At 59.9% G+C, this 23,392-nt stretch overlaps 2 long non-coding RNA genes across 4 annotated transcripts; both read right to left on the minus strand.

Moving 5' to 3' along the window:
* Positions 1–3,976: 3,976 nt before the first annotated feature.
* LOC145717500 (uncharacterized) lies at positions 3,977–9,991 on the minus strand. Its single transcript, XR_014140733.1, has 3 exons — positions 8,165–9,991; positions 7,041–7,404; positions 3,977–5,744 (listed from the first exon to the last, which is right to left on the minus strand). It is a non-coding gene; the product is annotated as an uncharacterized LOC145717500 (long non-coding RNA).
* A 26-nt stretch (positions 9,992–10,017) lies between these two features.
* Positions 10,018–15,418, minus strand: LOC145717499 (uncharacterized). Of its 3 annotated transcripts, XR_014140731.1 has the most exons (4): positions 14,374–15,418; positions 12,350–14,136; positions 11,957–12,150; positions 10,018–11,871 (listed from the first exon to the last, which is right to left on the minus strand). It is a non-coding gene; the product is annotated as an uncharacterized LOC145717499 (long non-coding RNA). The 3 variants fall into 3 exon arrangements; XR_014140732.1 differs by having other exon boundaries at positions 10,024–11,838; positions 12,350–15,418; XR_014140730.1 differs by having other exon boundaries at positions 10,024–11,871; positions 12,350–15,418.
* Between the last annotated feature and the right edge of the window lie 7,974 nt (positions 15,419–23,392).

The raw sequence follows: 23,392 nt of genomic DNA on the forward strand, positions 1-23,392 counted from the left end.
TGACGCTGTGTAACCAGGTGCCCAACTGCGTGTGGTCGGATCCTTGCAACGAATCCATCTCTCTCACACACACACACACACGCACACACACACCCTTATAGCCCTCACACACACACACACACACCCTTATACCCCTCACACACACACACACACACCCTTATACCCCTCACGCACACATGCACACACACACCCTTATACCCCCACAAACACACACACACACACGCACACACACACACCCTTATAGCCCTCACACACACAGACACACAGACATATCCATATATCTCACACATACACACACACACACACTCAGTGAGTCCGCTTCTCTGGCTGAGCTCTGGTGGACACTTGCACAGACCTGCTCGGGGACCCACAGGTGGAGCACGTGGGAAAGGGAATGGTGGCAAATAACCATATGATAAATATCCTCCTGAGAAACCAGGACTGTTGAAAAATGCCATCAAAACGAAAGTTCCTCTTCTCTCCTGGTGATGTGTCCGTAGAAGTGGCCCTGTGTCCGATTATCAGCCCATCTCTCTGTCTGTCTCTCTCTGTGTCTTTCCCGCCCTCTCTCTTCCTGGCTGACTCTTTCCTCTCACCTGGCTCAGACGGCTGGGAGGAGGTGGACAGGACGCCTGCATTCAGCACCACGGACAGAGGAGCAGTCCTAGAGGGACCTCTGCCCCCACCCTGTCCCAGATGCCTCGTCGCCACCGCCCAGGACTCTGTCCATTCACTTGTTCATCTGCTGGGCAGGCTCGTCCAGTGCAATGGGGCCTTGGCCACGACAGCAGCAGGTGTCTGACACCTGTGTGCCTGGCTTGCTGTGTGCACACGTGTTAGCTCATTCAGTCTTCATAGTGGGCTCTGAGGTCAACACTCTTGTGCCCACTTTGCAGACGAGGACACTGAGATTTGGAGCCAGCAGTGCCCTGCCCAGGGCCCCACAGCTGGAACAAGGAGGAGCAGGGAGTCTGCCCACACAGACCCCCACTTCCCTCCACCACTTCATGCCTCCTCCTTGCAAGGCTTTAAGGAAGAAAGGGAATGCTGACCAGTTTTGGATACTGCTCACCCGCCACCCAACTTTATACTTGGGAACGGGGCCTCTTATCCACCAGAACTACACATTTGTTAAGGAGGTGGGTCTGTCCCAGAACTGCCATGAACTATCCCAACCACCCTGAACCAACCCGTAGCCAGCCTGGGTGCAAGTCGAAGCCTGTGACCAGGAAGAGGGGACAGGCAGGTGGATCCACCAAGGGTCCCTGTGTTCCATTGGGTACCCGCTCTCAAGAAGACCTTCCTATTATAATTCTCAAGTATTTATAATTTTCATTAATGATTGCTGATATTTACACAGAGCTTTCCTCCTGACTAGGAGCTCTGGACCGGGTGACTTGGCATTTGCTTATGAGTGAAACCAGATGCAGAAACAGCCTGGCCTCGGGGGAGGAAGCTTATGGTACCAGCAGTCCACGAGATGAAGAACAGTGGCAAGGACAGGTTCTGGGAGACCCTGGCCACTGTGGCCAGAGGGTCACTGCTGGCCAGAGGGCCACTGCCAGAAGACTTTGGGAGGCTCTTCTAAACCAAAATGTGTGCCTCAAGAATTAGAATTAGGACTTTGGCTCTTCTTATGCCCCTTGTGCTATCTCAAGTCTCCTCTTTGTGTTCTGTAAGCTTTCCTTCATCTGTGCTTGCCTGTCTCGGCTCAGCTAGGAGGAGAGGGGGCCAGAGGAGGCCAGGGGAGCAGGGGTGTGCTACACGAGGGTCTGACAGCAGCGCCCCCATCTCCTGAGTGCTGTGTCCTCCTTGCACCTCACAGTGTCCTTGTTGGGAAGCCCCCAGCATTATGTCCATTTACAGATGAGGAAATGGAGGTTCAGAGAGGAGAGGGAACTCATCAGGGAGCATATGCACCTGCTCTGTTAACTCCAAAGTCCAAGCTGACTGGGGGCAGGTTATCCCCTGCACCTCTGTTTCCTTAGCTGTGGAACGGAGGTGACAAGAGTGCCCACCTCGCAGGGTCACTGTGCACACGGAGCATGTGAACATGTGTAAAGCAAGGGAAGAGCGCAGCGTGGACCGTGAGCAGTACCGGCCATCCATGCATTCATATATGCATCCCCAAACCCCAACGCTATTTCATAAGCAGCGTTTACTTTTTCCATATGCAGTGTGTCCCAATAGTCTTTTAAATATTGGTCCTAACCCACAAAGTTAATCTCGGACAGTGGAAGAACCCCACCTGGAAGAAGAGCACCCAGGGACAGAGCCTGGGGTGTGCCAGCCTCCCTCTAAAGTCCTGTTTGCTGGCAGGGGGACTTAGTATCTTCTGTTGGGAAAAGGGGTGCTCCCGCTCCCCTTGGTCCATCCCCACAGAAACCTGGCTAAGGTAAGGCTAGATGGAAGAATCCAGGAGACTGTAACATGGAGAGAAGCATGAGCCAGGAAAGGGGTGATGGGGCAGGGTGGGGAGCAGCTCGGGGAAGCCGTGCAGAGTCACACACCCTTATATCCCTCACACACACACACACACAGTCAGTGTCAGTGTCTGGGCTTGTAGGTCCCAGTGAGGAGAGCCACCTTGTCCACGCAAGCTATCCCTACAATTGGGATCCAACCAGCATTTCCTGGTGTGGAGGTCCTAGTGTCCTGCCATATCCATTCCCCTTGCTTTTTCCATGCATGACACCTGGGCATCATCCACCTGCCCATCCCATCTCTCTTCCTGGCTGCTGGAGCCCACCTGTGAGCATGCTTCTGGGGGAGCTTGAAACAAGACAGCTGAGCACGAGCTGTGTATGTGGGTGCAGCCGGTATGCGGGGTGCAGTTAGAATACCGGGGTGCGGTTGGTAAGCATCTGACTCCTGGTTTCGGCTCAAGTCATGATCTCAGGGTCATGAGATCAAGCCCCACATTGGGCTCCACGCTCAGCAGGGAGTCTGCTTGAGATTCTCCTCTCCCTCTGCTCCCCTCCCCCGCCCCCAAAAAACCCAGCGGCCTCTGTGGAGGTGACATTTGGCAAAGACTTGAAGGAGGTGAGGGAGGTAGACATCTGGAGGAAGACGGCCCCTGGGAGGCAGTCCAGCACGTGCAAAGACCCTGCGCATTAAAAACAAACAAGCACACCGAAGAAGAGGAAAGAAGGCTGGGACCTCTGGGGGCCTTGAGATTTTCACGCAGGGAGACAGGAGCCACTGAGGGGCTGAGCGGGATAGGGTGTGGACAGCTTCTCTTCCTCCCCCCGCCCCTCTGCCTGTGTCACTTCCCTTACTGTCCCTTTCCCGTAATTGTAAATTTGTTTGTATGGTTGTGTGTTCAGCCTTTGTCTCCGCCAGTGGGCTACCAGCTCAGGAGGAAAAGGCCACACACGCCCCCCTCAGATGCAGAAGGGTGAGGCTGCCCCGGGGCCCCCGCCCGCACACTGCAGAGCCCCGGGTGCCCATGTCCAGCCATTTCCTTCCGGAGTCACTGTGCCCCCCCCATAGCCCCAAAAGGCCCTGGTTGGGGCTGCCGCCAGCCTGCCTCCCCCAGCAGGTGTGACCTCCGCAGGGTCCCCTCCCTGCGTCGGGGGTCTGGACCTGTGCTCCCCTCCGGGTCCCTCCGCCCGTGTCTGAAAACTTCGCTTCCAGGAGAAACCAGAGGGAGACAATGGCCAGGGAGAGGGGCGGGTGGGGGAGAAAGTGATGAAGTGTCAAGCTCTTGACGGCAGCGCTCAAGTCCGCATTTTCCAGGGCATTTAAATGCCTGCGAACAGATTAATAAGGTCCTGCATTCTATCTGGAGCGCCAGTTGTCGGGCTGTGTGCATACTGATGGCCAGGCGGGCTGGAGGTGGCCGCGCGGCTTTATCTCGCGGGCCCAGGCTGCCTGTCCCTTATCAGGCCGGCCCGGCTGTGCAGCTGCTTCGGCAGGGCCCGCGCCCGCCCCCGCCGCCTGCTTTGTAATCAGAAGAGAAGTTGCTGTCTTGATATTTCCATTTTTATCTCTTTTATTGACTTCATTTTCATGTCTTTCAGGGAGCATTTTCTTGGGCTGCTTACATCTTTCTGCTGCCCTTGCCCCTCGGCTGGGCTGGGGGAAAAGGGGAGGCGGGGTGAGGAAGGGTATCAGGGGCTCCGTCCCCTGTGCCCCCTTCTCCAGCCTCATGTGCCCTGTCTTCTCCCTGATCGCCCTCCCCCCCGGTCCTTCCCAAAGGGTGGCCCCCTCTAGCCCCCTCCAGTCCCAAGGTCACGGCTCCGCGGGCACACACCCCTTGCCCAGATCCTCCCAGCCTGGCCTGATGAGCCCCCCGGGCGTGAGGGAGCTGGGCCTGCTCCGGAGAGGAGCCTGTTGCAGGGGAGGAACAACCGAGGCAAGCTTCCCTCCCCTCAGCTGCCTGCACGGATCTGGGGGAGCCGTGATTATCTCCCCTGCCCAGGCGAGGAAGCCCAGCTTCCAAGAGGTTATCAGTCACCGTCACCTTGCTCTACGCTGGTGACTTGTGACGGAGAGGGATTGCGAGTGGCCCGGCCTCCGGAGACACATCTGTGTCCGGGGCAGAGCTGGCTCGGAGGAGGGCTCTGCCAACGGCGTCTCGCCTCGCGGACTCCTTCCCTCCTCTGCAGGGCAGGGGCGGTCAGAGCCCCGCTGCAGCCATTCGCCGAGGCAGTGTGTGTGCTGCGGGCCGGACAGGGGCCGAGCCTCCCCCCCGTGCCTGGTTCACAGTCATTACGTGCCCCTGAACTGGGCTGAAGAGCGTCTCCCCCAAAATATGTCCACGTCCTGACCCCAGAGCTTGTAAATGTGACCTTGTTTAAAAGGGGGGTCTTTGCAGATGTGATCAAGAGTCTCAGGATGACACCATTCTAGGTTGGGGTGGCCTAAATCCGACGACTAAAGTCTGTAAGAGAAAGATTCAGACACGGGAGAGGCCACGTGAGGACGGGGGCAGGGGGAAGGATGCAGCCACAAACCCAGGATGCCTGGACCCCCGGGACCCAGACGTGGCGGGAAGGACCCCCCCCGGTGCCTCCGAGGGGGTGTGTGTCCCCACCTGGATCTCAGACTCCGGCCTCCAGAACTGGGGGGAAGAGCTTCCTGTTGTCTCAGCCCCAGGCTGTGGCCATGAGCTTCGGCCACTCTGGGCACTCACACCGTCCCCGCCACGCTGACAGCCCCTCCCGGCTCACTGCAAACCACAGCAGCAAGCCTGGCAACTGCAGCCGCAGAAGTGCTCTATAAACGAGCAAATGAGCCCCAGCGGAGGGCTCCGGCCTGAGCACCAGGGAGGGCAGGCGGCCGGAACCCGGGCACAGAAGGCTTCCTGGGTGCCGGGCTCAGGAACCCAGCGCAACAGGACAGCTGTGCCCCTCCTGACCCCATGCACCCCCACACTCCCCAGCCCCTTGTGGTGAGGGGACACACACCACCCTGGGTCTCCAACTCCTCCCTGGACCTGCTGAGATGTGGGCAGCCTCCTCTTACACCAGCATCTTCCTGGCTGTGCCTGGCCCCCCACCCTGACTAGCACGGGGGTCTCCCCCACGGACCCAGGGACTCAGCCGACCCATGTCTGCAGGATGCAGCGTGAGCTGCTGCTTACATACAGTGGGGTCGCCAGAGGCCACTGCAGGAGGGGCTGTGGCTAGAGGTGGCTTTGGTTGCTCCAAAAAGAGGAACTCTGAGAATGTTATTTTCCAGAATTCATGCTGGAGAGCAGAAAGGCCGGCAGCTGGCCTGGACCAGCGTGGATTCTGTCACTAAACAGAGAGGGGTCAAGCTGCAGGTCACACGTCGCTTCACCGGGAGACGCCGAGGCACTCGGTTAAAGCATTGTTCCCACCAGCCGCCTGAGCATGCCCCTCGGACCTTGGGGAGCCAGTGGGAGGCACACCTCCGGCCACTCTCGGGGGGCCTCCTGTGACTGCCCCGGCGGGGGGGCAGGAGAGAAGCCCTGGGGCTGGGAAGGGAGGGACACAGGGGACGACGTGGGGGCAGGCTGGGACTAAGGTGTCCCTGGGGTGAGGGATGTTCCCAAATTAACCCACGGGGCCCCCAGGGGGCTCCGCCACAGGGGTCTGAGAGAGCTGCCCCCACCCAGCTCCTCCCTCCCCATCACGGCTCCCACACCAGGAGGGCACTGGCCCCTAGGGGCCAGGACTAAAGGCTTAGCAGACGTGGTTGCTGGAAAGGCCCAAGGACAAACAGGTCCCACAGGCCGGTGACGACAAGGCCAGACCCAGGCTCTGCAGCCCACCAGCGTGTCCTCCTAGCCCCCAGGGCCGCCCACCCCACACAGCACACAGCAGACTCTCTGCAGCCAGTAAGACTGAGGTCCAAAAGCTGGGCAGATGGGGTCAGCCAGGCCGAGGCAGGACCAGTGGGGGCGAGGCACTCGCGCTCGCGGGAAAAGGCCAGACCCCTCCAAGGTAGAGCCCGTCAGGCACCAGTGAGAAGCCCTGGTTCAGAAAAGGCCCTGTGCTCTCTGTGTCCGTGCAAACTGCGCTTAAAACCCCCCCCAGAGCCGGCCTCAGAACAGCCCCTCTCCCTCCTGTGCCCCTCCCGCCCCACACCAGGACGCAGCCCCTGTGCCCAGCACGGGGAGCAGAAGCTGGTGGGGAGGCTGCCCTCTCCCTCCCAGCCAGGGCAGCCTCCAGCCCTGCTTCATCTCGTGGGACTTCGAGTGTTCTGTTCTAGCAGAGCCCCAGCCCACCCGTGCCCTTCTGGCCTCCCCCGGAGCCCACCCACCCCATGCAGCTCCGGCCAGCCACGCCGCCCTCCCCCTCACCTGGCTTGACCCGGGAACCTCCCTGGCTAACACCTTTGGTATTATCCCCTCTCTGCCCCCACTCCCAGGAACCAAACCACACCTCCAGATGATTCCAACTTCCCTCCCGCCCTGGGCTGCAAGACAGGGCCACACCCCAGCCCCCCGGCCACGGTCTCGCCCCCGGGGTCAACAGGCCTGATGATTCCCCCTGCAAACACCCGTTGGGTCAGCCCAACCGCTCCTTTTCCTGGGCCAGAGCCCAGGCCAGGTCCCCAAGGCTGCTCACCGGGGCCAGCCAAACACCTTCCTGTCTGCGGAGCAAGAAGACAGGTCTGCGGTTTAGGCGGCAGCTTGTGGGCCTCAGGACGCTCATCCAGTGGGCACCACGGCGCAGACCCCGTGGGCTGAACGGCCCTGTCGGCACGCTGGGCTCGGACACCTGGGCCCTGGCTGGGCTGTGACGAGGAAGGCCCCCCGCTCGGGGCAGGAGGGGTGGCACGCCTGGGAAACACAGTCTTCCCCAGAGCCCCGCAGCACAGGAAGTGGGTCCTGGACCAATTTGTAAGAGCAAACTGTACATGACTTCTGGAAAGAAATGGGAGAAAGGCCTACTGGCAGAGATTCCTTCGTTGGGACACAAAAAGCATTTGCTATGAAAGAAAAAATGATAGTGGGATTTCATCAAAATTAAAGCCTTCTGCTCATCAAGAGACACCATTAAGAAAACAGAGAGGTGAGCCACAGAGGAAATAAACACGATACATACACGACAGATCCTATCGATAACTTGTAAAGAATTCGTAGAGTTCCATAATAGAAATACAAACACCCAGGGGCGCCTGGGTGGTTCCGTCCGTGAAGCGTCTGCCCTCGGGTCAGGTCATGATTCCAGGGTCCTGGGATGGAGCCCCATGTCGGGCTCCTCAGCAGGGAGCCTGCTTCTCCCTCTCCCTCTGTCTCCCCCCTGCTCATGCTCTCTCTATCTCTGTCTCAAATTAATAAATAAAATCTTTAAAAAAATATATTAAAAAAAAGAAATACAAACACCCAATAAAACGCGGCCCAAACACTTAGAAGCTTGGGTGAAAGAAGACACACAGACGGCCAACAAGCCCATGAAAAGATGCTCAACATCGCTGGTCGTCAGAGAAATACCCATTAAAACTGCCAATTGGCTACTTTGCACATCAACTACGAAGACCAGAATTAAAAACAAAAAACCCGACAATATCAGATGTCAGCAAGGAAGCAGAGCAGTTAGAACCCCCCGATGTGCTCGTGGGAACCTAAAACTACAGCAAGTACTTGGAGAACAGTTTGGAAGTTTCCTGTGAGGTAGATATACTCGGTGTGTAACCAGCAAATCTCCTCGCAGGCGCATTTCCAGAAGAAGGGAGGAGGTGCGCTCACCAAAGGCCTCGTGCACAAGGGTTCAGAGCTGCTCTACTTGTCACCGTAACACGCTGGACATGACCCACAGTGCGTGAGCAGAGGAAGGGCGTCCACGTGCTGAGACGCGGGGACTCCCGCACAGACACGTCCCGAGAACACAGCGAGGAGCCGGGCCCAGGAGGAGTGCTCCTGGTGCTGTGAAGGTCCGGACGCAGCCAAGCTTATCTCACTAGGAGAGAAATCGGGTGGAGGGCTGAGTGGGGGTGGGGAGAACTGATTTTAGGGAGGTGCCAAGTGATGGAGGTGTTCTGCGCCTTGCCCGGAGAGACGACCGTGCGGGCTCACATCCGGGCTCATTCCCATTGAAGTGCGTGTGTACTTGAGTCACGTGCACTTACCGTCTGTGAAGTTGACTTTAGCGGGGCCCAGGGCGGCATGCAGGAAGCTGAGGCTGCTTGGGTGGTGGTCAGTCGGCTTTGCCGCCATAACAAACGAGCGCAATCTTGCGGCTCTCAACCAGCCACACACACTCGCTGCTTGCTCACCCCGTGTTGGCGGGGACAGGCTGGCTGTGGGCGTTCTCGTTCTGGGTCACATGAGCCCCCTCGGCAGCCCCCAAAGCTGCTGCTCGGGCACGGCAAATCTCAGCCCCCCCACGTTGCACTGGCCAAAATGCCACGTGGCCCCGCCGGACACTGACAAGGCAGGAAGCATCCCCCTCCCCAGAGAGGGCAGGGGTGAGGGGCGGCCTTGCCGTGGAGTGAGTTGTCGGAGACGCATCCCCTGCCCCTGCGGAAGGCCACCCGGGCTCTGAGCTGGGGCCGGGAGGCCAGGTGAGGAGGTGACACAGACAGTGCGGGTGGAGGAAGGGTCCCCCAGCAGAGCCGAGGGGATGGAAGCCAGCGGGCTGGGAACGGCGAGGATCACACACTCACTGAGCTCACACGCGGCCTGGGGCACATTTTAACTCCCTAGAGCCTCACACGGCCCCCCGGAGCGGGCACTCTCTGGAGGAGGAGGTCACAGGACCTGCCCAAAGGTGTGCAGGGAATGGAAAGGCTGGCGTGAGGCCAGCTGGCCTGGCAGCGAAGTTCATGCCCCATAGCTGGTTCCTGGGGTGTGCACGGCAGAGGGGAGGCGGGGGCTCCCTGGGGGCAGCATGCCAAGTGGCCAGCCTGCTCTCTGGTGGGGACTCGCCAGGATGCACCAGGTCGTGTGAGAGCACACCACAACTTGCCTGGCCTCTGCCAGCCGAGGGAACTGCCAGGCACTGCCTCCCACCTGTCCCCTCCCCCACGTGGCTCCTAGTTTTAAAGCCAAATCTTCCCAGTCCGGATGCAAGGCTTCAGAGCTGTGGTGTGGGTTCAGGCTCAGGTACAGGAAGCCTCGGCAGGTGGGGACCCCCCTCTACAGAGAGCCCAGGCCGGCCAAGAGGCCGGCAGGCCGGCAAGGGTGCACGGCCAGGCCCCACTGTCCCTTCTCCTCTGACCACCTGCCTGCCCTGTGGCCCCTTTTCTCCCTGAGGCCCTCTTCTGCCCCCCAAAACTTTGGAAGGTCCAGGACTGGGTCCCTGGGTCTCTTCCCACGCATCGGCAGCTTCTGATCCGTCTCCCAGCTGGCCACCAGCTCTGAGCTTTGCCCTGCAGGTCCGTCTCGCCCAGAGGCGTCCGTGTCCAGCCAAACTGGAAGATGCAGAGGGAGCTAACCCTAACCCCGCACACACCTCCCACCCACGGCTCTACCTCACCAGGCCCAGGCCACCCGGCTCCCCCGGGAAGCTCCCGCACTGCCGCCCGGTCCCACCTTCAGCGCTGACTCCACGAGGCCCCGGGCCTGCACGACCTCCGACCCCACGTCCTCCACCGCTTGCTCCCTGCCTCCACCCACACGGGCCTGGAGCGCTCGAGCGCACACCCCGCCCCCGCCCTGTTCCGATTCCCCGTGAATTTACTATCACCAGCTGGGGCATAGCATGGGTTTCAGGTGCTCATTTCGCTTGTTTTCCGTCTCCCCTCGTGAGGATTCGTGTCCATGTTGCTCATGTGGTATCCCCCGGGCCTGAGACAGCACCCGACCCGTGTGCTTCGTGCTCAGTAAACACTGGTTGAGCGGGTTACTCGCAATTATGCAGATGCACAGAAAGACCATTTCTGCACAACGCAAGGCGGCGAGCCCCGAGCCCAGAAGCCTGGGAGAAGGAGGCCAGGCTCTGCGAGGGCGCTGGGTCCGGTGCCGCGGAGTGAAACCCCAGGGCCGGGGCAGAGGCTCAGGGGCAAGCGCAGGGAAGCGGCCGCCCTCCCTTCGGTAAGTGATGCTCCTCCGCCCAGTTTCCAAAGCTGAGCTCCTTCTCAGACCCACAAGCCACTGAGGGAGGAGCGGCTGTGCCCGGGGGGACCGGGGCCTCGGCGAGCCCCCTTCCACCGCTCCTGCCCCCAGACTGCCCCCCGAGCACCCAGCCCTTGCGGAGAGAGGCGCCCAGTCTGAAGGTTGCCAGACGGGGGAAAAGGAAAGATCTTATTTTGCTTTCTTTTCTTTCCTTTCTTTCAGCACTCCTTGCGAGGCCGGGCTGCTGGGTGCATCCTCGCGGTCGTGGCTTGAAGAAGACTTTGTCTCTCCTCCATCTTGAAGGGTAATTTCAACGACTTGAAGGTTGGTGGTTTTGTTTATTTCTCACTGTTTTCACAGCTCTGGACGAGAACGCTCTGCGGTGTTCATCCTTGTTCTTCTGCGAGAAGACTCCCCTCTGGCTCCTTTTAAGACTCTCTGTGTGTCTTGTTCTCCGCGGTTGGAATGTCAGGTCTGCATATGGGAGTTTCGAGCTGTTGTCTCTGGCTTTATCCTGCTCCCGGCTGCTCCGGTCTGTGGTTTGGTCTCTGCCATTAACTGTGCAAAGTTCTTGGGCATAATTCCTTCGAATATTTCTTCTGCTCTATTCTCTGGCTCTTCCTTCCGGTATTTCAAGTCCGTGTGTGCTGCGCCTTTTGAGACTGCTCTGCGGCTCTTGGATGCTCTCCTTCCCCTCGTGTTTTGAGCTGGGAACCGTCCGCTGACCCACCTTCCCGCTTGCAGACTCTCCTCCACCCTGTGGGTCCGTCAGGAGCCCAAGACGGGGCTCCCCACTTCTGCCCCAGTATGGATTGCGTGCGTCTCCGTCTCTCCTTCCCAGCTGCATCTCTGTACCCACACCATCCATCTGCTCCTTCCTATTGCCCACCGTCCCCACCGGATCCCTCGGCGTATCAATCCTGGCTGGTTAAGCTCCCCGGCGAGAACCTGGCATCTGTGTCTTGTCTGAGTCGGCTCCCATGTCTGCGCGGCCTCCTCAGTCTGTGTCATTTCTTGCCTCTTGGAATGCCTCGTAATTGTTTTACTGTTGGAAGCCAGACATACTGGATTGAAAACAGTCCCAGAACTTCCAGTGAGCGTCTGATCTGAGCACCAGGAGATGGGGTGCTGAAAAGCACGCCGGTGCCCCGGAGCATTGCTAGGCCCCTCGCACTGCTCCGGGCCCTGGGTTCTGTGGGGACCATACATCAGTCACGCCCATGAAGAGCCTGGCAAGCAGGGGCTCGTTCCCTAGGGAACGGGGGTCTGGGCAGCGGGTGCTTGTCGAGGTGCATTTCAACCACAGCGGTGGCCGTGTTAGTCTTCCTCTTCTCTAAGACTCCCAGAAAACATGGCCAATCGCGATCCTGGAAAATGTTTTCTTGGTCAGGGCAAGCTTCCTAGAAGAAACAAGGGGCCTCAGCAGCTCCAGGGGCAGGGACTCCGTGCTCCCCTGAGCCCTGATTGCAGGGCTGACACACTCACCCCAATAGCTCGAGCCACACCGAGGGTGAGCAGTGCGGGGGGCAGAGCGCGGGACACGGCCGGCTCTCCCCCCAGAGCTCTGCCGCAGATCGCCGGCCTCGTCCTCCTCATCTGTAAAGTGGGCATAGCTCGGTCCCTGAAGACGCAGACGCCTGGGGGCTTTTCTTATCATTCCCAGCCCGAGAGGAAGTCAGCTGAGGAACGGCGGCCGCCAGAATGAGGGAGAACAGCCCAGTTCCAGGGGAGAGACAGAGACAGAGACGAACGCAGAGAGAGACAGGGAGACAGACGGACAGACAGTCGACGGGAGCTTGCTCACAGAGGTCAGCGCCTCTGTGGGGTCTAAAGAGCCCCGCTAGGCCTTCAGAGGGACCCGGAAGGTCCCGACCTCACCATCAGGGGACGTGGCGGTGTCCGGGTGGGCAGAGTGGCCGTAAACGAAGGCTGGAGGTGCTTTGCAGGGACCTGTCCGCCTCCCGGCTCTGGCCAACCGCTGTGGGCAGTTCCCCGGTGGCCTGAGGCAGGATGGGGACAGCCTGGCTGACGCCTGGTCGGGTCCTGGCCTATGGCAGGCAGCCGCCCCACGGTGTGCCCCAGAAGCCCGCGGAGTGGGTCCTGCCCAGCAGAGAGGACGTTCCCTCCCCCGCAGCCCCAGGCGGATCCCACCGTCTCCGAGCAGCATTTCCCGGGCTCCAGCAGGGGATCTGGATCCTCCTGCCCCGTGTTGGCAGGAGCTGGTACCCTCCAGGAGCGGCGGGGGCCCAGGGGGCCGCCATCCAGGGTTGTGAGCACCTGGCAGCCCAGATGAGTGACCTACTGGGGCACCGCTGGGATGTATTCAATCAGTGCTGCTTTTGACTCAGTCTCAATATCTGTATTATTGGCCCAATGGGGTGTGACCGGCTCCTCGAGGGTCTGTCCAAGCCACTTGAGTGGGACTAAGAGCATAGGGCTGAGGCAAGCAGCCAGGGCTGTGGGGGCTTATCTCCCCCACGGCCCAGCTCTCGCACACAGCCCACCCCCATGAGCCCGAGCCCCAGATCCAATCTGACTCTGTCCTCACCGCGCTGCCCGTCTGGGAAGCCAGGGAGGAACTGCTCCCACTCGAGGCTGGTGCTGGGGTGAAATTCAGCACACCTACCTGTCACAGGTTGAACCCCACCCCTCCAGGTCCATACTGAGGTCCCGACCTCCTGTACTTGGGAAAGTGACCTTACTTGGAAACAGCATCATTGCAGATGTGATTCGTTAAAATGACGCCATCAGGGTGAGTCCTAACCCAGTATGCCTGGTGTCCTCACAAAAAGGGGGAATTTGGACACAGAGACAGACGCAGAGGCAGGAAGAAGCCGAGCGAGGTGGAGGCAGAGATGGGTGATGGGTCTACCGGCCGAGGACATCGAAGATGCCAGCAAGCCAGTAGGAGCCGAGAGAGGGGCCCCAGAAGGAACCAGCCATGCCGGCACCTCGGTCTGGGACTCCTGGCCTCCAGATTGTGGGAGAGTAGATTTCTGTGGTTCGAGCCGCCCAGTGTGTGGGACTTGGTCACGGCAGCCCCAGGACACTTGCACTCACCATCATAGCAGCCTTGGCCATCGATGTGGGGCCAGAGCAAATGGCCTGGACTGGGTGCCACTCCTGTAAATCCTGGACGGTGGAGGGTCCTGGGGGCCTTGGAGGCCTGGCATAGCAGGATTGAGGTCCAGACCTTTTTCATCATCCCAAAAGGAAACCCCACACCCAGTGGTACTCGCTCCCCAGTTTCCCCAGTGCCCTCCCCTCCGGGCCCTGACAACCCGAATTTGCTCTCTGTCTCCGTGGATGTACCAGTTCTGGATGTTTCCCATACAGGGAATCACACGTGGCGTTCTGCGACTGGCTTCTTTCACCTGACGTATGTTTTATGATCAGCATTTTTAAGTGAAATAGAATAAAATGGAAAATACGTGGTTTGGGAAGTGCAAACCTAGGACCCCCCCCCTACCATGTCCTTCCCCAGAGCAGAGCCCGGGGAGCCCACACAGGCCCAGGACACGCACGCACCCGCTCGTGACGGTGAAAACAGGACGGCCCCAGGGCCAGGGGACGGAGGTCAGAGACATCTTGCAAAGGCAGGAACGAGCCGCAGGGGAGCCGTGAGGGGCTGCAGGCGATGGTGGGGCGCAGGGCAGCCCTGGGGGCTTGTTTCACCATAGAAGGGGTGAGAAACACTGAGATGCGGGGACACTCACACAGCATGTGTGTGCACACGCATGTGCAAGTGACATGCAAGCAACGTGCAGGCCACGGTTCGGGGCAATTCTCGATAAAAACACATGATGCTTGCTCATCTGATTCCCACACAGCAGATGAGGAAGTGAGGCTCCCGAGGGGCCACCCGGCTCCCGCCGTTCCCTGGGGTCTGCAAGAGTGCTCACCATGCTGGAGGATGCAGCCCTGGGACCCTGGTCCCACATCTTAGGCCCCAGGCCGGACGCCTGGGAGGTCTGAACCTGGAGGAGGTGCCGGGTTTGAGGAAGCTGCAGCTGGGGGACCCTGGCTTCGGGGAGGGAAGAAAGTGCCCCAAAGGACACTGTCCCCCAACCTGCCACAGCCCCCACGGCCACCGCAGGGGCCCTGACACACCAGCACCCACTGAAAACCCAGGGTAAGGGCCGAGGACAGTGGACAAGGCCCCTCCGTGCTCTACCCCTGCCTGGACACCAGTCCCCCTCCCTTCTGGTGGAGGCGACAGCTGGTCCCCCCTGGGCAGGCCCTGATTCCTGTCCCGCCATCCAGACCCTGCGCCCAGGGCCACCTCTCATTCAGCCGTTCCTGGAACCGCATAGGTGGTGACCTCAGGGCTGGAAGAAGGACGGGAGGAAGGAGGCATGGCCGTGGCCCCTGGCGCCTCCGTGTTCTCATCGGCCAGGTGGCCCCGCTGTCTCTTCCTCCAGAGTCAGGGAGGTTCAGCCCCTCTCCCCAGCCCCACCATCGCCCCTGCTGCAGCCCGGCCTCAGACTCCCCAGTCACTGCACGCTGCTCTCGCCGCTTCTGCCATCGTCCTCGAGGGAGGGGCCGAGTGAGGACAGAGGGAGCATCTCTCCTTTTCCTTTCTCTTCCCCTCTTGAAGCAAGACCAGAAAAGGTGTTCATTCCGTAAAGTAGACAGGTCTTAATATGGATCCCAAAGCAAGGTAAAAACAGTAATATTTGTTGAGTCCCAACCTCGCCGGAGCAAAGATCTGAAGTAAGTGGGAAGCAGCCATGAGGCCCCGGGGACAGTGTTCTGGGCCGAGCGAGCTGCAGGTGCAAAGGCCCCGAGGCAACCATGCCTGACTCCCGGCTGCTGTGCTTCTGAGAAGAGCTGGGCCCTGTTGCTGCCCACAGTGGGGTCTCAGGGCAAAGGGCCCAGCCAGACCTGGGGGGTGCCCTCCTCCCGGCTGGCGGCTAAGGCTCTTTGTGGGTCCTGCCCCGGGATGCTCCCCGGTCGGTGGCGGGGAGGAGCCAGCCCCTTCCGGAGGAAGGGTTGTTTTGGTGGCTAGGCTCCTGGGGCTGGAGGGGCGGGGGCGCAGGAGGGGGGAAACGGGCAGCAGGTGCCGCTTCTAACAGCTTTGACTGGCTGGCAGTTGCCTCTGAAATCCAGGGCACATCTGTGCTCATCAGTTGGCCAACAGATGGGCCTGGTTTAATATTTTTGGATTCAGTTAGACTCGGGGCTGATGTGAACCCATACGGAGCACAGGTGTGAGAAAACAGCATCTTGCGGCAGGGCGGGCGGGGGGAGATCGTACTGGAGGGCAGAGGGGGGATGGGCACTCGCTTGGGGCTGGAGACCCTGCCGGTGCCCCTGGAGAAGGATGCTCATCCTGTCCCTCGGGTTTGGCTGCAGATTTTGATAGGAGCTTCTTGTGAAGCTCTGGACACTGTAATCCCCTAGTCTGTCCTGGGGGTGATAACAGGCCGGCCGGCGGGGCCGGGCCCGTGGAGATAATTTGGAAGGAGGCAGAGCAAGGCCCGGGCAGAGCCAGATGGCCGGTGTCGCGGCTGATTTTCCCACCAGCAACTGCTTTTGTTACTTAATCGTGTCACAGGCAGGAAAGCACCCGCCCTGTGCCCAGTATCTCTGGGGCCACCTTCTCGGCTGGCCGGGGGAAGTTCCCGGGAACCACGATAACGCTGCCGGATGTGGCCTGGACTTCACAGCTCCAGCCAGGATCCTGCAGACAGGGCCCCCCCAGCAACTGTTTGAGACGGGAGCAGGGAGGCAATGTGACCTCTGACGTGCCCGGAGGGCCTGGCCAGGAAGGTGTCCTGCAGCCAAGGCCGACCAGCTGGTCAGCAGCAGCCCCGGCCAGGCCTCTTTCTGCTCTCGGGGTTCTCCAGAGAACAGCCTGCTTCCTGTCAGAACCCCTTGTTATCCCAGCTGAGGGTGGGGAAACTGAGGCCCGGGGCAGTCAGCGAGGCTGCCCCAAATCACAGATGTGCAGCCAGGGCCCCAGGCACCGTGGGCTGAGTGCGCGGCCGTGACTTCACCAGCTCGCCAACCTAGATGGTCCCAGGAAACCCGCCGCAGTTTGTGGGCGTCATCCCTGTTCGAAACAACACAAGCTTCTCCTGGGGTCAGCCAGCCTTTCTTGTGCAGCCTCCGTGATTGCATCATCACTGCTGAGCATGAGGATCCGACCTGAGGGGCTCCAGCCCAGCTGCCCCCAGCACGTGCACACGCACACGGACACGCAGAGGCGCAGCAGGTCACATCTGCTTCCTGGGCCCAAGCATTCATTCATTCGACAGATATTCAACGACCACCTGCTGTGTGTCAGACGCGGCTTCAGGTGCTGGGGACGCAGCGGGGAAGAGACAAGCTGGTGCCCGCCCTCCATAAATATAAATAGCAATATGTGGTGCACGAAGGGAAAGTTAAAGAAATTAGGATGCTTCATTTTAAAAGTAAGAATTGAGATTTTGGGTGCAAACAATAAAAGCTAACCTCTTCTGGGCTCCTAGCTCGTGCTAGGCAGCAGACACGAATGTCCATGAACCTCCATCAGCCTCCTGGCCTCCCCTGGGAGGAAGACATTGCTGAGGGTCCCCACGGTCTTAGGAGGGGACGCCGGTGGTGGTGGTGGTGAGCACGGCGCCTTCCAAGAGGGGACTCCGGGCTCCCACAGCACACGTCCCTAACCAGCTGCAGCCTGGTTGGGTGGGAGGGGCCTCCTCAGGTGCAAGGAAACGACATCACGGCTCCCACGGAGCCTCTGGACTTGAGGGCTTATGCCTCTGGACCCTCTGCGCTCCCTGGCCCTCATGCTACATTTGTGACATCCCAGCAGAGGTGCCCCGAGCACCCTGCCAGGACAGGCCCCCGCACCCACCGCCACCATTCTGGGCTGTGTCCTCCGTGCTCAGGGTCCACGTGAAGGGCCAGCCCTGAGGCCCCAGGCACTGCCACGAGGCTGGGAGCCTGCTATCATCCCCAGGACAAACCCACCATCTCCCAGCCTTCTGGGTGCTGAGTGCCCGCGTGGTCCCGGCCTCCAGCCTTCTCTCGCGCATCCCTGCCCCAGCCTCAGGAAAATTCCACCTCTCCCTCTGGGTCCTGTCCCTCCGCCTTCTCTGAGCCTTTGCCCTCATCCCCGCCCTCGCAGGTGCCCACAGTGAGCTCACCCCCTCCCAAAGGCCAGGACCACCAGGGATGCTCCCTTGCAGCCAGGCACAGCCATGGGACCCTATGGCCAAGAACCGGGAAGGGGAGACCTGCCTGGAGGTTCTGGGCGAGATTTTCCTCCCAGGTGCCTTGTCTCCCTTCCTTGAATGCCGTGGTCAGACGTTGTGGTAACTGGAGCTATGGTAGTCCGATGGAGACATGAGCCAAGCCCACACACCAGGGACGGCAGAGCAAGGGTGGAGAGCGCCCAGGAGCCTGATGGTGTCATTGGCTGGCTGCATCTAGTTCCACACCACCTCCCTCCAGGCTGCCTGAGAAGTAAATGCCTGTGCTTTGTAAGCCACCGTTGGCCGGACACTCTGCTCCTTGCGGCCAAAAGCATCCCCACCGAAACACAGAGCTCTGCGCCTGGGAAGCCCTAGGCCACCCTGCATGGGGGCCTAAGCGGAGAGAAAGTGCAGAGGGGAGCAGGACAGCCCTGCCACGCCCAGCCTGGTGACCTGGGCCTCTGTTACCCATTTGAAATTGGAGAGGGTCCTCCTTGCTGCCCCCAGCTGAGGATCCTCCAGTGCACTCCAATCTGGACCCAGCAGGCCATCTCTGAGGCTTTGTCAGCTCAATCACCCGTGAGTCCGAGACCTTAGGAGAGGACACATTCCTGGCAGAGTGGGATAGTGGTGTACACCTGGGGGAGGGGATTTCCGAAGAACTGCCCAGAGGCCAGCATGGAGATGAGCGTGGAGGATGGCTTGTTCCGGGCCTGGGATGCTGAGCACCGTTAGCCTTGCTTCAGTGGGAGATGGGGAACCAGTGAAGGTTCTGAAGTGGAGGCATCCCCCCAGTCCAGTCTGAGCATTGACCTGCTCCCATCACCCGGGACGCCCAGGTGTCTCTCAAGGTCTGCTTCAAGGAGGCTCAGTATGGTGGGGGAAGGAGGCAGGAGTTTTGAGGTCCTCTGTGTGGACAGGGGAGACATCTGAGCCCTCCTTCTCCCCTGAGAAGACAATCCTGCAATGGGCCATCTGGTTTACCCCTGGTGCTTCCCCAGCCTGGGTGGGAGCCAAGTATGAGGAGAGAAAGAATGGTGCTGGGGTGCTGGGGGCCCCCAGACATGTGCACCAGCCCCTTGCCTTGCTGCCCCCTGACATCCTCAGGAGACCAGGGTGGCAGGCTCGCTCACACCACACTTGGCAGGTGGGGAAAGGGAGTCTTGGGGGGTAACAGGGCAGCCAGCGGGAGTCAGAGCTGGGCCGGGTCCGTCAGAGCCCAGACACCCCCAGGGGCTGCTAACCCCCGGCAGGTGGAGATGAAGTCTGGCCCGCACACTCCTCCCTCCGCCCACGTGAGGAAGGGAGGCTGCTGGAGTAGGAGCCATATGGCCCAGATTCCCGGCTTCCAGGAGACAAGCGGGAACAAGACCTCACCTCCCAGCTACTCACATGGCTGAAAATATTTACATCCAAACACGTTCCGATGTGCCATATTTTTGCCTCCAGCCAGCCTGGGAGTCTGTCCTCACCACCTGGGAGGGAGCTATGCCCGGTTAGGGAGGGTTTGCCTTCCCGGGAGCTGACAGCAGTTTTGCAGGAAGCCCCCGATGAAGGAGCCCCCGCGGGCGGGTCGGTCGGACGCACACCGCGGTCTGTGGGTTCCGAGATGGGACGATGAGGCCAGAGCCCAGCCTGCGGGGTGCCCCCGGCTCGGGGCCCTTGCCTGGGCTGCTGGCTCCGCTCAGGGCTGCCCCACGGCAGCGGCACGGTAGGACTCCCCGTCCTGTGTCCTCCCGGGAGAAGGCCTCCCTGCACCTGAGGCACAGCCGGTCACCCCCAACCCAGCACACCTCTCTGTGTCCTACGTGTACGCTGCTCCTGGTTTCGCCGTCCTTTCTCTCCCGGCCCTGCGAGTCCTGCAGGGACGGGACTTGGCCTTGCCCCCCAGCTCCCCGCCCAGAGGACGGCCTTGTCCTGGTGCAGGGACAGCTCGTGTGGAAGGAGAATGCACGGGGGTCAGGGCGGGGGGGTCACCCAGATCCCGTAAAGTGGGGATAACTTATAACGACAGCCACACCTTCACGGTGGCGTCCGTCCCACGGCTGCTTCAACAGCCCCACAAGTGGGACAGGACAGAAACTCACTCTGGTCTGGGGTTCTGGAGGCCAGAACTCCAAGACCAAGGGGTCAGCAGGGCCACACTCTGTCTAAAGGATCAGGGGAAGAGTGCTATGGGGTGAGACGTGTTCCCACAAAACCCCTATGTTGAAGCCCTGACCCCAGTATCTTCTTTTTTTAAGATTTATTTATTTATTAGAGAGAGAGAGAGCACGAGCAGGGGGAACGGCAGAGGGAGAGGGAGAAGCAGGGTCCCCCCTGAGCAGGGAGCCCGACGTGGGGCTCCATCCCTGGACCCTAAGATGACGACAGACACCCAACCAACTGAGCCACCCAAGCACTCCGCAGATAAGGTCTTTACAGCGGTGATTAGATTAAAATGAGGCTGTTGGGGTGGCCTTGACCCACTCTCACTGCTGTCCCTCGAAGAGGAGGAGGTTCGGACGCGCAATCCTGCACGTGATGTCTACAGCGGCTTTATTCACAACGGCTGAACCTGGAAGCAGCCCAGTGCCCTTGAGCAGCTGATGGATAAGTAAGCTGTGGCCCGTCCACACCCTGGATGAGAGAACGAGCTGACAAGCCACGGAAAGACCCGGAGGAGCCAATCGGGAAGGCTGCGTGCAGTATGAGTCCAACCACCTGGAAGAGGCAAGAGGACCGTGGTCGCCCCGGGCTGAGGGGAGGGACGAGCAGGGAGCACAGGGGGTCTCAGGGCAGTGAAAATACTCCCCATCTTCACACGTGGGTCCAAACCCACAGAATGTGCAGCCCCAAGTGTGACCCGCAGGTAAGCTGAGGCTTCTGGGTGATGACAGGTGTCCGAGCAGGCTCACCGACTGTCACTAATGCACTGAGCGGCTGGGGGTGTGGGCCGAGGGCACGTGGGAACTGCCTTCCTCTCAGTTTTGCTGTGAACCTAAAACTGCTCTAAAAAATCGTCTATTTAAAACAAACAAAAATCTGGCCCCGTGGAGCCGACCTTCTAGTGAAGGGACAGGTAATGCACAAAATTAGTAAGTAAACTGTTGATCACATCAGAAAGTGACACCTGGTATTTGAGAAAAACCAAGCGGGGTGGGGGAGGGGGCTGAGAGGACAGGGTGGTCTGGGAAGGGAGGACGATGAGCTGTGGGTGCATGGCGGAGGGGCACTCTCGGTGGGGACAGCCATCGTGCCAAGGCCCTTGGGCCCCGGGCCTGGCCTGTGCATGGAACAGTGACGAGACCAGAGTAGGGGCAGTGTGGCAGCAGATGAGGTCTGAGACTGCGCCCCCCACCCCCCACCCCACCCCCGCTTAGAATCCTGGTCCTGCCCCTCCCCCAGCACACACCTGTGACCCTCTGGAGACCCCAGAGGATTGGGGTTTATGAAGGCAACTGCAGCCATCCTGGGGGTTCTGGTGCCCCAGGACCCCCATATTCCCTGCCATGGATCCCAAGGCCCCTTCCCCAGGGTGCAGCACCCAAACTTCCTGGGCACTGGGTGAGCTTGGAGAAGCCAGAGAGGGGGCTGGAGGGGTCCCTAGACATGGGGGAGGAGTCAGCTAGAAGGCCACTTAAGGCCAGAGCCAGCTTCCAGATGGCTGAATGACAACCTGGTCATACTCTGATAATGTGGGGAAAGGGAGTGAGTAAGCCAGGTTTTGTCCCCGCCCCCCCCCGAGTCTTCCCCTCCCCCCTCCTCCATGATCTTCTTTTTCTCCTGAGAAGACCCTGTGTCCCACCCGACACGGAGCATCCGGGTGTGCTCTGAGCTCAGTGCCTCCTTGGTCAGGGAGGGTGCCTCAGGGACCCCTGAGGGTGTAAAGTGGGGGGGGGTCTGGTCATCTGTAGCAGGGAGGCCCCCACCCCTGCAGGCATGACTGGGACAACGTCGGCGTCCTGCTGCTGACCTCATAGGACCCCCTGCCACGTCTTGACCCTACAGGAGTGGCTGCCTCCCACTGTGGGGGCATCAGGGCATGACAAGGGCAGAAGCATTCTGCCGGCCTCAGGTCCTGTGGACAGGAAATGCGACAAAGTTGAGCCAAGGTCAGGCAGGGCTGGGGAAGTGCACAGAACCTCTGAGAAGTGGCCGGGACACAGAAATAAACAGACATGTGAATAGATGCTTCTTACTGTGGTATGAGACCCGTCGGTCGGGGCTGCCCTAGTGGCCACATCCAGAACATAATTCAAACTAGCTCAACCTAGGGAAGTTGGAGTGCCTGGAACACTGGCACACAGGAAGGTTTCAGGCATGGCTGTATCCAGGGACTCAGCAACGTTGTCTCATCGGGCTTCTGCTCTCCTGGTCTCTGCCCTTCCAGGCACAGCGGCCACGGCAACTTCAAAGTCAGCCCATCACAGCCCTACCTGGAGGAACGCGAACTCAGCCATGTCTGTGGATCCATCCCACAGGCTGCCCTGGGTCATGGGCCTTCGCCTTTGATGGTCGGAGTGGGTAGCATGACTGCACCCTCCTGGGGGAAGAATTCCCCCAAAAGAATCAGAAGAAATGGGTGGGAAGAGATCCAGGTGTGTGATTCGGCAGTTCCCAAGGGGTGAGAATTTCTGACACGTTAGCAAGGGATACTGATGCTGCGGGCTGGGGGCCTGCACTCCTCCCTGGCGCTTCTGCTTCGAGCCCTGGGGTGTCTGGGGTTTGGAGTGAACAAGTGCAGAGCAGGGGGTGGTGATTTGGGGCCATGGGAGCCGCAGGAGGAGAGGCTCGGAGGTGAGCCAGGCCGGTGTACCCAAGGCGGGGTGGCCGGGAACGCAGGGACGTCAGCACCCCGTGCCCCACGGTCCAGGGAGTGGCTGCCTGCAGAAAGGCTGCTGTAGGAGTTTGAATTTCAGCAAGAGAAGTTTGGGATTGAAGGCATCATGTAAGTGATGGCAGAGGGGGACTGAAGGCATCATGTAAGTGACCTGCTCTGGTCCCAGTGAACTAGAACCTTGAGGGCAACACAACCAACCTCCAAACCACAGCCCACACAAGAGGAGCACACAGCCGGGGCAGGCTCAGGCCACGGCCACCGCTGCCGACTCCCAGAGGGAGCAAGGAGCGTCCCCGGGACACAGAAACGCCAGGTTCAGGACACGCTGCCTACGGTGGGATGGCCGGGCCCCCTTCTGCTGTGAAGTTTTATTCCTTAAAATTAGAAGATCTGACGTCTAAAATGCTGCCGTCTCAGTGAGGGTGGATGGTGGTGCACCTGTGTGTTATGGTCTCTAAACTTGCATTGTTTGGGAAAAAATATTAATATGAACTTAAACTTCTAAAAAGGAGATAGAATGTAAAATATACAAAGATTCTTTCCTGATGGACACAAGCCAATTTCTACAACAATCCAAGGGAAGATCATTTCCATGTGACAGAACCACAGGGATGTCCACACAGACGTGGTTGGGATCACGTGGCCTCTTCAAAACAACCAGCGTCTGCAACGTGGCGCTTTGCAGAAGGTCAGGCCTCGGTGCCTCTCGTCCCCAGGATTCCAGGCACCTGGAAGAGCCTCCTTCTGGCCAGGCCTCCATGCCCCCCAGCCCCACAGCTGTCTGAAATAGCCCCCTGGCAAGGACCCTTCACTCGGGGTCCCCTGCGAAGCCTTTCCCCAGTCTTGGGGGCTGTCCCTGCGAAGGCAAACTGTTGGTCCCTCAGCTCGGAGGGCCTGGCCATGATGCATCTCAATTCC

Source organism: Leptonychotes weddellii, chromosome 16 (assembly GCF_054177405.1).
Source record: "Leptonychotes weddellii isolate Sample4059 chromosome 16, ASM5417740v2, whole genome shotgun sequence".
NCBI lineage: Eukaryota > Metazoa > Chordata > Mammalia > Carnivora > Phocidae > Leptonychotes > Leptonychotes weddellii.